This window comes from Physeter macrocephalus, chromosome 12 (genome assembly GCF_002837175.3).
Source record: "Physeter macrocephalus isolate SW-GA chromosome 12, ASM283717v5, whole genome shotgun sequence".
Classification (NCBI taxonomy): Eukaryota; Metazoa; Chordata; class Mammalia; order Artiodactyla; family Physeteridae; genus Physeter; species Physeter macrocephalus.
Genome location: NC_041225.1, coordinates 9822712 through 9835338, shown reverse-complemented (window position 1 = coordinate 9835338; position 12627 = coordinate 9822712). Strand labels below are relative to the sequence as shown.

The 12627-nt window shown below is 47.8% G+C and overlaps 1 pseudogene; it reads right to left on the bottom strand.

Moving 5' to 3' along the window:
- Positions 1-3456: 3456 nt before the first annotated feature.
- Positions 3457-4327, bottom strand: LOC102990410 (40S ribosomal protein S2-like; annotated as a pseudogene).
- Positions 4328-12627: the final 8300 nt, after the last annotated feature.

The window sequence follows — 12627 nt, the reverse complement described above, 5'->3', positions numbered from 1 at the left end:
GAGAGGCCCGCGTACCGCAAAAAAAAAAAAAAAAAAAAAAAAAAAAATATATATATATATATATGTCCGAAGACCTGTTCTGCCAGTTTTCCCAGAGCACAGGGTACCTCATTTCTGATCTCCACCTGGAACTCCTTTCAGGATGTGTTGAAGGTCAGTGACTGCAGTGGCAAGTGACTCAATCCTTGTAGAGCCAGATGGCGAGCAACATTCTTTTTTTTTTTTTTTTTTTATGCGGTACGCGGGCCTCTCACTGTTGTGGTCTCTCCCTTCGCGGAGCACAGGCTCCGGACGTGCAGGCCCAGCGGCCATGGCTCACGGGCCCAGCCGCTCTGCGGCACGTGGGATCTTCCCGGACCGGGGCACGAACCCGCGTCCCCTGCATCGGCAGGCGGACTCGCAACCACTGCGCCACCAGGGAAGCCCGAGCGACATTCTTTATGGCAGAAGCAAATACAGTGTGTAGCCATTTTGTGAGCTGCTTACGACTTATGCCTAATTAGGCCCAGTAACCGGTCCAGATGTGGTTAAGTGTGTGAAGTTAGCTTTATTGTGCTTCTCATTTCGTTCTTCATATCATTCTTCATAGCTTATTGCTCCTGAGGCTTGTCTGTCTTGTCTATCTTGTTTTCCTTTAAACAATTTAAAGGAAAATTACCTTTCAGGGCAGTAGAAATGAAAAGAATGGAAATTTCTAAGAAGGGACTGAGACAGTCCTGAAGCGCTTAGCAGAGGTTGTAACTTTCACTGGGCCTTGGAGATGGAGAGATTGGTGTTAATTCTTCTCATTACCCCAGCATGGTGTGGGATTTGGGGGAAGGAGGTGTGCTGGTCTGCTTGGGCTGCCATCACAGGCTACTACAGACTGTGTGGTTTAAACAACAGAAATTGATTTCCTCACAGCTCTGGAGGCTCACAATACAAAATCAAAGTGCTGGCTGGGTTGGTTTCTGATGAGGCCTCTCTCCTCAGTTTGCAGATGGCTGCCTTCTTGCTGTGTCCTCACATGGCCTTTTCTCTGCACAGAGAGAGAGAGCTCACCAGTCCTATTGGATCAGGGCCCCACCCAAATGACCTCATTTAACCTTAATTACCATCTCCAAATACAGTCATAGTGAGGGTTAGAGCTTCAGCCTGTGAATTGGGGGTCGGGCGGGGGGTGCACAGTTCAGTCCACATCCATAACAGGAGACGTGAGATGTGCTCAGTCAGCCATGAAGTCAGGGCGGGATGTGGGCTGGGTGGAAGGGGAGGGTGGTCGGGGAACCGGACCAAGGGAGGAGAGGGCTTGGCGGGTGTGCAGGAAGGCAGTGGCGGGGACTGCGGAAGAAGAGGCCCAGTCTGCCTGGTGCGTTCTTCCAGCTTCCCTCCCTGTCCTCTCCTGGTATTCAGGAATTGTCATCGTTTACAAAACGACACTTCTTCAGGTCGGAACATCCCTGAAAATCAGTTTCTCTGGTCCTTACGCTTGAATCCTTTGTCTGAGAACTCAGGTCCATGTTTTGAGAAGCACCTTTCTCCCCCTGAAAAGCAGACCTCATGTTCAGAGATGTGTGTGGAAGCTTTAGTTTCCAAGTCTGGCACCATCGATTAACATACAGAAAAGGAGCCCGACTTTCTCCGTCGTCTTGCCATGAGGGGTCGGTCTAGACTCTTCCAAGGGCATAGTCCCCTTTCAGGTAAAGAAGGAGAAGCGATTTTTAAGAGTGGCTGGGAAAGGGGGAAATAAATGAGTTTGAGGGGGACGTCCTGACTGCCTGGATACCCAGGTGAGGTGGGAGAGGCAAGGACCAGAAATCCTCAAGATGTCTTGAAAAATTATGCGGGCGGAATGTTCTGAGGATGAGAGAGATCTTCCCCTCTGCTCCCCAACTATACTTCAAGGGACCGAATGGCTCTCAAAAGTGAACTAAGAAAAAAAGAAGACGCAACAACCCAACACCCCAGAAGGTGAGGGCTGCGCCTTGAACAGATGCCGGGGGCTTTGTTTGAGAGCTGGGCGGCTGGGGGGCGGGGTGAGGTGGGGCTGATGGGAGCCGCATAATGGGCGGTGCCTTTCATATTCAGAGCAGCCCTTTGATCGGAGGGCGATGAGAGTGCTGGAAAGTGGAGAGGCTCGATGGGGGGTGGCGGGCGGCCTTTATCTTCGACAAAAAAGGCATCTGCGGACCCCAGCCCCCTCCCCCGTCCCTTCAGCCTGTGGGCTCCCGCAACAATGCCCCAACTGGGACCTGGGTCTCCCCACAGCTGAAGAAGTCTCGGGAAAGAGAAAGAAGTCTGCTGCACGTGTTGGACAGGGAGCTTAATGGATTCTTTCCACAAGCCCAGAAAGAAAGGGAGAGAGAAGAGGGGATGTGGGGTGGCAAGGGGAGAGTGCAAAGGGAGACATGGCGGGGAGAGCGGGGAAGGAAGGGTGGCTTTTGAACCCTGAATTAAACTGTCAGGTAATAAGCTTGTTACTTCTTCCAGTGAACACAACTCTTCAGAAGACAGTGCAGATGGGGTGAGTATGTGTCATTGGAGGGAAGGGGAAGAGTGTTCAGCTGACAAGACATGGTTTTGGGCGGACGGATCAGTTTTTTTCTAAAAGACAGTATAATAAAAGACAAACACTAAAGTGAAAGCAGAAATCTGTCTCTCTAGCTGTGTTTTCGAAGGGGGAAAGTAAGTCCCTTTAAGTCTTTGTACTGTTAGACACTTCATGCTAATTGGAGTTTTATCATAATTGCAGTAATTTCCACTAGTTCTTCCTTTCTTGCTGTCTCTTACCCTCATACAATCTCAACCAATGCAGATTAAGAGACTTGAAACAAAACAATTGCTTTTTGGCCTGGAGATGAGTGTTTTCTGCGTGTGGATGATTTTTTGAGCCTGTTCTGTGGGGGTAGATGTACTCTTTGGGTGTAAATCCCGTGGTTCAGCCAGTGCTATACCATTGAGTCAGATGTCCACCCAGGTGTAACTGGCATGGCCTGGGGAGGGAGGGGACAGGCAGAATCACATCCTATGTAGGGCTGTCTCTTCAGGGGCTGTGGTTTGGGTAGGGGGTTGGGGGAGGAGGGAGCACAGTGATTTGGCACTTCTGGAACACCTAGCAGGAGAAAAAAAGTCTGAAATAAGAGGATGGTTTTGTGGATTTTTTTCCCCAGTGGTGGAAATTGACCTGACACAGTGATCTGGGTGAGGGCCATTAAGTAACAGACATGGAAGGCTCCATGGAGCCTCATGGCCTGTGCTGAGGGGGGAGAAACAAGGGAGGCAGAGAGGACAGAAAGTGAGACCAGGGCGTCTGCTTCCCTCGCTTCCTGAGATGGAGCAGCTCAAGGACTTATAAGTAGAGGACCATCTGAGGTCATCACATCCAATCTCCCGCCCTGTTGAGGGCAAGAATCCTCTCTATGTGGTCATTCCAATTTTTTTTTACGGCTTCATTCACTTTATTTTTCTCATATAAAACTATGTGGTGGCTACAGCTGGAGCCTGAGTCCTCTGCACGGAAACTCTGGTGTGGGTCTTTACAAGATGGTCAGTGCATTCCTGATACGGAGAGTTGGTGAACACTGTCTCTTTCCAGAGATCAGGAGTGAGATAACTGTAGGTCTTGGAAATGGCATCGAAAGTGGCCTTGGCAAAGTTGCCCAGGGTGGCAGTGCAGCCCCTGGCAGAGGTGTAACAGTCGTCAATTCCAGCCATCATCAGTAGCATCTTGGGCACAGGGGCTGAGACGATGCCAGTACCCCCGGGGCCAGGGATAAGGCACATCAGCATAGAGCCACAGCGGCCAGTCACCTTGCAAGTTACAGTATGGGGCTTGCTGACCTTGTTCCCCCAGTAGCCTCGCCACACGGCCATGATGGAGAGCTTGGCCAGAATGATGGCGCCATGGGTGGCAGTGGCTATCTGCTTAGAGCTCTTGACACCCAAACCGACATGTCCGTTGTAATCCCCAACGGTGACAAATGCCTTGAACCTGGGCTACTGGCCAGCACGGGTCTGCTTTTGCACAGGCATAATCTTGAAAACCTCCTGCTTGAGGGATGTTCCTGGGAAAAAGTCAGTGATCTCAGATTCCTTGACGGACAGAGGAAAGAGATAGCTCTCCTCCAGGGACTTGATCTTCAGGTCCTTAACCAGGTGACCCCGCTTGGTGATGGGGAGCCACTCCTAGTCCTCAGCCTTGCCTCCATGTGCTCTGCGGCCCCGACCCTGGCTGTGACCCTGACCCCGGACGCCGCTGCCAAAGCTTCCGCGGAAGTCACGGGGGCCTCCCATTCCAGGGCCCCCAGGGGCCTCTGGGCCCTCCCGCAGCACCGGCGTCGTACGCCATTTGGTGTTTTTACGAAGAAGAAGCGTCGTTCCAATTTTTTTTTTTTTAACATCTTTATTGGAGTATAATTGCTTTACAGTGGGGTGTTAGCTTCTGCCTTATAACAAAGTGAATCAGCTATACCTATACATATATCTCCATATCTTCTCCCTCTTGGGTTATTCCAATTTTGATTGAACAGTCCCAGTGTCAGGGAGAGCTCTGTTAAAGTTCCCCAGGGAACATCCTTGTGCACTGATGAAACAGGAGGGAAAGGGGCAGGGCACAACCTTAAAAAGAATGACATAGCCGTAGGACATGTTGAAAACTAGCGAGAACCAACTGGGTCCAAGATGGCGGAAGATTCGACTTCCAGTGGACCTTGAGCCTCATTATATGCTCATTGTAATACATTAGCATATGCTAAATGACACACCCACAGGCGCCATGACAGTTTTGAGACCCAGCATAAAAGGCTAAAAAGTGGGCCATGGCCCAATTCCTGGAAATCCCCGCCCCTTCCCCCAAATAGTTGGAATAATTCTCCCACTCATTAGCCTATGAAATTATCCAGCCCGTAAAAACTAACCACCCCATATTTCGGGGCCTCTTGCTTCTTGCCTTTCAATGACCCACACTCCGTCTTTGGAGTGTGTTTCTCCCAAGGCCCCTTGCCTTCTGAGATAGTGCACACTCTGTCTGTGGAGTGTGTTTCTCTCTAAATAAGTCTGATTCTTACCTATCAGTTCGTCTTCAAATTCTTTCACGATGAAGCAAGAACACTAGCATATTTATTACACACTTCGGCTTGTATTTCTATAGGAGTGATTGCTAGAAGTGGGACATGTACGTTTTCTCTTTTGATGGCTGCTAACAAATTATGCATGTGTGGAAACGCACACTGTATTGATACATACAAAAATGAGTACATGGCAATCATGGCGAGACAGGGAGCTCAAAAAGAAGGAAGGACTTTCTAATAGTTAAAAATGTCTCACAATAGAGCAGAGCACCTGACTTGGGGTAACAGGTGTTCAAAAAGTAGAGCTTGGCACACTCTGGAGACCACTGGGAACCTCTCCAAGGAGGCAAGTCCCCCACTGGTGGCTTCTCTGAGTCCTTCCAAATACAATGCATTTTCTGGGTGAGGCTTGGAGAACAACAGAGGTTTTGCAGGACCCATTCAGAAGCACCCTGAGCCCATCTCCTTGCAGAGGCTGCCACTGGGCTCTGCTTGTCCTCTGCTGTAGACACAGGCCTATCTACTGTATCCCCAGCTGGGATGCCCTGGATTCTGCTGGGACCCTCCCCTGGTGGCCTCAAGAGATAAATGAGTTTTTCCCAACAGGTCAGAAGTCTTCCTATGAGCCCAAGGAGGACACCCTGAAGATAGCAAGAATGGCTGGTGGCAAAAGCTGCTATTTTGCATGGTTGAGGACAGAAATCTTTACAGGTTTCAAGGGAACTAGCCTGGTTTGTTCTAAGGTCTTGGAGGCTCTTGGCGTCACTTTTTTTTTTTTTTTTTTTTTGATGTGGAGTACCAAACTGTAGTTCTGGGGTGAGGAAGTGACTGTGATGGTTTCTCTCTGGCGTCTTCACCTGGGCCTGAGCTCCCACTGAGTGTTCGTGTTTATCCTTTCCTGCCCTCTGTGACCTGTTGCCATCACAGGCCCTTTTGTCCTGTCCCCCTGCCAACAGCCATGCCTCAGGGCAGGGGCCCCATCTTCCTCCCCAAATGCAGTTGCATCTCCCGGAGGAGGAGGGCTGACTGCAGGGTGGGGGAGGGAGTGCTGCTGCTATTATTATCATTATTGCTATTACTATGATTGTAAATACATCCTGCAGATCCCTTTGTTGTCCCCTCCAGGCACTCAGCGTTCTAATATTCCACCACCTCCACCTCTCATCCTCTCTTCTCTAATGCATCTTGCTTTGCCCTCAGGTGCTGTTAACAGATTGACAGTGAATGACAAGGACCTGTGTGAAGGTGTCTGTTACCTAGCAGTTTTCCTTTAAGAGAATTGGGTGTTGCTACGTCAGCACAGTAGCTTGGCAGGATGGCAACCATATAGGAGGCATTAGAGAGGAATTCTTGGCGCTTCCTGGTGCATTCCCAAAGCTGGACTGGAGGAGGCAGAATGTGGATTTCTTCTGAAATAATGTTTTAAATGGAGGTTTCTAGTTAGTTGAGTCCACAGAACGGCTTATGTTTGTGTGGAAAAACCGTAGAAACGGTACCGTTTCAGGAGCATGCTGGCCCCATCCGCCAACACCCTGCTAGCCCGCATCCTTCCTTGTGAGGATATGAGTCAGACTCTGAAAACTGTGGTGCGGAGAATTGTCAGTCAGGGTCGGAGGACTCAGCCAGTAACTCACTGCAGCTCTCGGAAGACATTTCATGTTTGAAAGAGTTGAATGTGGTCGGTATTCATCTCTTGAGGTTCTTAGAGCTCTGACCCTGACCGAATTCAGTCAATCGCTCCCAGCCCTGCCTGCATGTCGGAGTCACCTGTGGGTGGGGGGAATGTAGGCCGTGCTTCACACTAGCAGAGCTGTCATTAAAGAAGCGGCCCCTCCAAGGGGGCTAGTGCACGAGCTTGTCCTGGTTTATGTGCAGCCGTTGGGAAGCATGGAGCGGCCCTGGATGCACCGTGTGGACTGATGCCCGGAGGAATGGAGATGAACAAGCTGCAGAGCGGTGCGTGAGGCCTGCTAACATTTATGTCCATGATGATGTGATGGATAATGAGTTATAATCTGTGTTTTGGAAAAAAGTTGGCTTAGGAGGTTTCTGGGAAAACCAAACCATCTGAGTGTTTGGAAGGGGAAGCTCATCTGAGATCTTGGAGAAACGAACCTGAATCTTTGTAGGACTGTATGAAATCTTCAACTGTAGACTTCTGCCTGGATTTCTCCTTGGGATCTGCCTGAGTCAGCCTGAGGCCAGAGCAGAGGTCCCAGGACCTCTTTGGATTAGGGGCAGTGGGGTCACCTCTGGGATGCCTCCAAGGGGCTTCTGTACCCAACCTGCTTTCTCACTGGAAAGGCATAGGAAACCTTCATTTTGTCCCTTCTTGCTGTCAGAAATTTCCCTTTTCCTTTTCTATGATTTGCCTTAGTCATTGATTTAACCTTGTGGATAGAAGGTCTCAGCCTGCATTTACTTCAAAAACAATGGAAGTTGTCTCTGTTTGCCAAGACTTGGCTTTTCATTCCTTGATTGTTTTACATTGCATTGTAATGTATAGCTTCAGTATTTATTTATGGAAAGGTTTTTATTTGACTGCTTAAAGGCCAAAGGAGCAAAAACAGAAACAAAACCAAAAAAAGTGGAGGCGATATCTCTGCTTCTGTCTATCTATCTACCTACCTATCTATTATCTGTCTGTCTGTGTATCTCTCTGTCTGTTTTTACATGCAGAGACTATCCTTGGAAAGAGATTCAAGACACTGGCAGCAGTGATTACTTTTAGAGAGGGTGATTGGGGAACAGGAATGGGAGGGAGATTCATTTCTTTGTACTGTTTGAAATTTTTACCATATGCATATTAACTATCTTTCAAAAAAGTTATTTACTTAATTTAGTTATTTTTTGGCTGCATTGGGTCTTTGTTGCTTCGCGACGTCTTTCTCTAGTTGCGGCGAGTGGGGTCTATCTACTCTTCGTTGCGGTGCGTGGGCTTCTCATTGCGGTGGCTTCTCTTGTTACAGAGCACAGGCTCTAGGCATGTGGGCTTCAGTAGTTGTGGCACGCGGGCTTCAGTAGTTGTGTGGCTCGTGGGCTCTAGAGCGCAGGCTCAGTAGTTGTGGTGCACGGGCTTAGTTGCTTCCGCGGCATGTGGGATCTCCCCGGACCAGGGCTCGAACCCGTGTCCCCTGCATTGGCAGGCAGATTCTTAACCACTGCACCACCAGGGAAGCCCCATATTAACTATTAAAAAGAGAGTAGAGCTGAGATTGATATGCTTTATGAGTAGACTTTGTCCTCAAATTCTTTTTTTGTGTGTGTGTCCTTAAATTCTTACACTGAAATACTAATCTCCAGGACCTGTGACTGAGACCTTATTTGGAAATAGGGTCTTTGCAGATGATCAAGTTAAGGGGAGATCATTGGGGTGGGTCCTAATCCAATATGACTGTGTCCTTATAAAAAGAGGAACTTAAGACACAGAGAGACACACAAGGGAAAACGCCATGTAAATATTGGAGTTATGCTGTCACAAGCCAAGAAAATACCAGAAGCTAGGAGAGAGGCCTAGAACAGATCCTCCTCTAACACCTTCAGAGGGAGCATAACACCACTAACACCTTGATTCTGGACTTCCAGCTTCCAGAACTGTGAGACAATATGTTTCTGTTGTTTAAATGACACAGTTTGTTAAGACAGTCCTAGCTAACCAGTGCAACATGTGAGAAAATGTTAGCAGAAACTCCAAAGAAAGGAAATGACTGGATACAAGATGCCTCTGGGGTCAACTTAGCCAAACAAACTTGTTTCTTAGGAATTTGCTTCTCTGTGAGTCACATCCTAGAACCCCACATTTGTTAGACTGGCCCAGACTTTGCCAAGCATAGCAAGGAGAGTAAACTACATAAGGACGATTGACAGTTGATAATCCTTTGGAGAGGCCCCTGTAGGTTTCTGAGGAAGCTGGGTCTGGCCCTTAGTGGCTTTAGCTGGGGTGAGTTTGGGGCTGTGTACTGTTTTTGTGGAGCCCTCATGTGCTCCCTGTCCTCTGCCCCAAGACGTGGAGAGTTTCTGCAGGGACCTGGGGGTGATGACCTCCTGTACTCAGGGGCAGACACAAGTGGCCACCCTTGCTTTGCACCAGAGGTTTGCGGCAAGGAAGGCACCTCCAGCAGTGCCTCCGGGGCCCTGCCCCTGGTTGGACAGAGCTCTGGTGGCCCCAGGAGTGGACATTGAGCCGAGGTCTGGGCAGCAGAGGTGATAAAGGGCTGCTGTTTGGAGGAGGCAGAGACTCACCTCCTTGGCTGTGTGGTGGTGAAGATGGTAGCTAACAAGGGCTCAGAGTCACTGGGTGTGTTAGGCTCCAAGGAAACCCTGGCAGGGCCTCACTCAGAGACTTCTTCCTCAGGAAACCATGTACCATGTTTGGTCTTTCTCCCAGGAATCTCGTTTGTGTCAGTAAGAGCTTTTCTCCGTTAAACATAAACTGCACCAGAGGCTTTTGCCCAGGTCCCTGCGCAGCCACGGAGGGAGGAGATGGGGTGGCTGCCTTCTAGGAATACCTGGGCCAAACTGTCCCTTTAGGTGCTTCTCTGAGCCTTCCTTTGGCTTCCATTGAATGCGTTTCATGGAACAGATAATGAGCCCCGTGTTTGGTGCTCAGGATCTTCCCAGGAGCGCTGTGGGCTGGGATCCTTGCTCTTTCCAGCCAAGAAAACCCAGCCCCTTCCGCCAGATCTCTTAGGTGGGCACTTGAGGCAGAGTGGTCAATGGCTTATCCGGTGCTGGCTTTTCATCTGCAAGATGCTTAAGGCCTCTCAGAAGTAGTTAGGCTATAAATAAGCACAGGATTAAAGCCTCCAAGGTTAATAGTTAGAAAGTTGTAGCAACTCTAGAAGAAAAGACTCGGTGAGTATAGGAAGTTGTGTTAGAGATTCTAAAAGGGCGTTTCTGTGGTTTTTTTAGGAAAAAAAGAAAGACTTAGCACCAACTCAGAAACATGCACAGTTCACTGTTCACACTTCCTTAAAAGACATGTATTTGTAGTATGGCGGCCTCAGAATTGCTGGGTGCCACAAGGAAGGACCTCCTTCCTGCCAAGGCAAAGCAGCAAAGGGCTAATCTGGGAAGGGTTTTGATTTGCTTGTGGATGGGCTGTCCTAGCAAGTCTGAAATCATAGAGTGAAAGTTTAACTTTGGGCCACTGCCTCTGGGAGGGTGATGTCTTTCTGTGATACACCAGCCCCCTCCTCCTCCTCCTCTTCTTCTTGACACCACCTCCCACACTTCCAGGTAAAATGAAAACCCTAGGATGGCAAGGATCTTGTCTTTCTTGTTCATTACTGTATCTTCAGTGCTTGGATCAGTAGGCACCAATAACAATTTATTGACTGAATTAATGAATGGAAGAAGAATGAATGAACTTCAGGAATGTTTAGCACTGTACTTGCTGTGATTCTGTTCTTTACTAGTTGACACAAGAATGACCTTTCATGACACCTTTCAGATCCATTACACTCTTTCATTCTTGATGATGCTTGCTTGGCCAACCACTCAATTTCCAGAATTCTAGGCTAACCCAGGATTACGACTGGCTTTTTGCTCCCTATCCTGTGCTCCGCGCACCCCCATCCCCAGCCTCTCCTGTCCCCAGACCTTCTGTTGCTTGAGGACCACAGGCTTCCAGGGAACCTTCAGGATGAGCACCATTAGCCAGGTTACTGTCCTGATGTTCTTCCTCCACCAGGGACTGTGTGTAATTCTAAATAGGGACGTGTCTGATATCTTGAATAACTTAATGCACTAAACTCCCCGTCAACCATTTTAATGTCTCAAGGACATTACTTCTTCCTAGGCAAATGGGAAGACTACATTTCCCAGCCCCTTTGAGGATTAGGCAAGGCCATGTGACTACTTCTAGCCAGTGAATTGTGGGAATTCCAGGCTGAGGCATTTAAGAACTGTAGGTCGCCTGCCATGTTCACTCCATTGCCTCCCATGGAAACTGATGGGAGAAGAGTGTCACAAGATAGACCAAACTGGATTCCCAAGGGACTAGACGGATGAAAGAGCCACTACCTCACTCAGACTTTGTGTGAGCAAGCTACAGACATTTGCTAAGCCATTGAAATTTCAGGTTTAATTTGTTATTGTGGCAGAGCTTAGCCTATCCTGATTTATACCAGGAGAATATGGGAGTTTAAGAGAATGGAGGCTTGGTAGGGACAAGCATTTAAGGAATAAGTCCAAATGCAGACCTCCCAAAGCTGGCTGAGGGATAAGCTCAAAGAAAATGTGAGTCTCTGGGGGTAAGATTTACTCCCCCACATTAGGCCTAATACTCCTCCCCTACCTCCACCCCCCATTTACTTTTCTGAGAAGTTTGGTGAGTCTGGCTTTTCTGGAGACGCTCCCTATTTGGCTTGACCGGCGAAATTTTGCTGGGCTTCCTTTATAAGTGTCCATCCTGCCTCAGACTTCAGTTTTTGGCAGAGTCATTTCTAAACCTTATTCGTTCAGTCAAAATTCATTGAAGGTTTACAGTATGTCGTGTCCTGTGTGCCAGATGGGAAGGATGCAGAGGCGAGGAGGACACGGTTTCTACTCTTGGGGTGGCTACACAGGGTGATGCCATTAGCGGTGTAATAGAATAGTCACAGGAGGCTCTGGGCAAAGAGGAGATGGTCTCACTGTGCCTGGGAGTTAATGACAAGAGGCTTCACGAGGAGGAGGTTCTTCTGTTGCTATTTCAAAAGACACGTGTGTGTCTGCCATAGGGGTGAGGGTAGGAGAAGCCTTCCAAGCAGAGGGAACAGTGGGCGTGTGCAATCGCAGCAGCGCGGTTTCCCTGGCACGCTGCTGGGGCTGCATTGGCGCGGAGGTACAGATTGTACTGGAGGCAGGGCTTCTGTATAAAATTGGCTTTGGGAGATTGTCTGCGTTACCACTTAATGCTTATTGAATTTGTGTTTTAACGGAGAGTTAAATTTTTACTAAAAAAAAAAAAAAAAAGAAAAGCAAAAGTAAAAAGGTTTTTAGAAAAAAGAAAAGTAAAAATCTTTTGACTGGTTAGGAATCAATACCAAGGAAATAATTTGAAAATAGAAAAAACTTTCTGCTCCCAGATGCTCTTGACGGTGTTATTCATGATAGTTTTTTTTTAAAATGAAGACCTAACTATTTGACAATAGAAAGGTTGGCTAAGTGATGGCCTATCACATGCAATGTGAGGCTAAGACAGAGTTGTCATGTGAGGAGATGCTTACACTGTCACACAAAAAGTGCAGGATACTAATGTTTTTTGAATTGAAGTATAGTTGATTTAGAGTGGTGTGTTAATTACTGCTGTACAGCAAGGTGACACAGTTAAGGATACTAAATATTATGTATAATACAATCAATTGTATAAAAGGTATAGAATAAACTGAAAGAAAATATACTCAGTATATACCCACATGTTGTTAAAAGCAGTTATAACTCGAGTGTTGAAATTATGGGCAATTTAAAACTTCTTTTGTATAAAATTTTCTGTTTTCTAGATATACTGTGAGTGCTACTCTTATCTGGGTGAAAAAAAGCTTTAGTGTGCCTTTCTTTCTGATTCCTTTTCTGCTTTCCCATTTCCCTCTCTCCT